Here is a 543-nt window from a genome sequence, read left to right on the forward strand (position 1 = left end):
CTAGAGATAGTTTCCCCAAAACTATGGGAGCAGCTTGCCCAGATTGGTTTCCGGCCAGGTCAGACAAGGTTAAGATAAAGAAGCAAGTACAGTAGCGAGGGCTATTAGTCAAGGGGCCAAAGAGCCGCATGTGGCTCTCAAGCCGCAGTTTGCCGACCACTGGGTTAGGGCAATGACTGTTACTATTACTGAGCACTCACCTGGGGACATTCAGCTAGTGCCTCAGAATGACTTATTTCATTGACTCTAGAATAGCCCCTTCCGGTTTGAGGTAACATTTCCACTTAATACAGGAAAACACAGACTCAGAGACTGAACAGCTTGTGCAGGGTCCCGCACTAACTGGTGGTGGGACTAGAATTCTGACATCAGGATGTTTCCCAAACCCCCGGTCTCCCTTGTTCTTTTTTTTTTAATATATTTTATTGATTTTTTACAGAGAGGAAGGGAGAGAGATAGAGAGTTAGAAACATTGATGAGAGAGAAACATCCATCAGCTGCCTCCTGCACACCTCCCACTGGGAATGTGCCCGCAACCCAGGT

Source organism: Myotis davidii, unplaced genomic scaffold (assembly GCF_000327345.1).
Source record: "Myotis davidii unplaced genomic scaffold, ASM32734v1 scaffold954, whole genome shotgun sequence".
Classification (NCBI taxonomy): Eukaryota; Metazoa; Chordata; class Mammalia; order Chiroptera; family Vespertilionidae; genus Myotis; species Myotis davidii.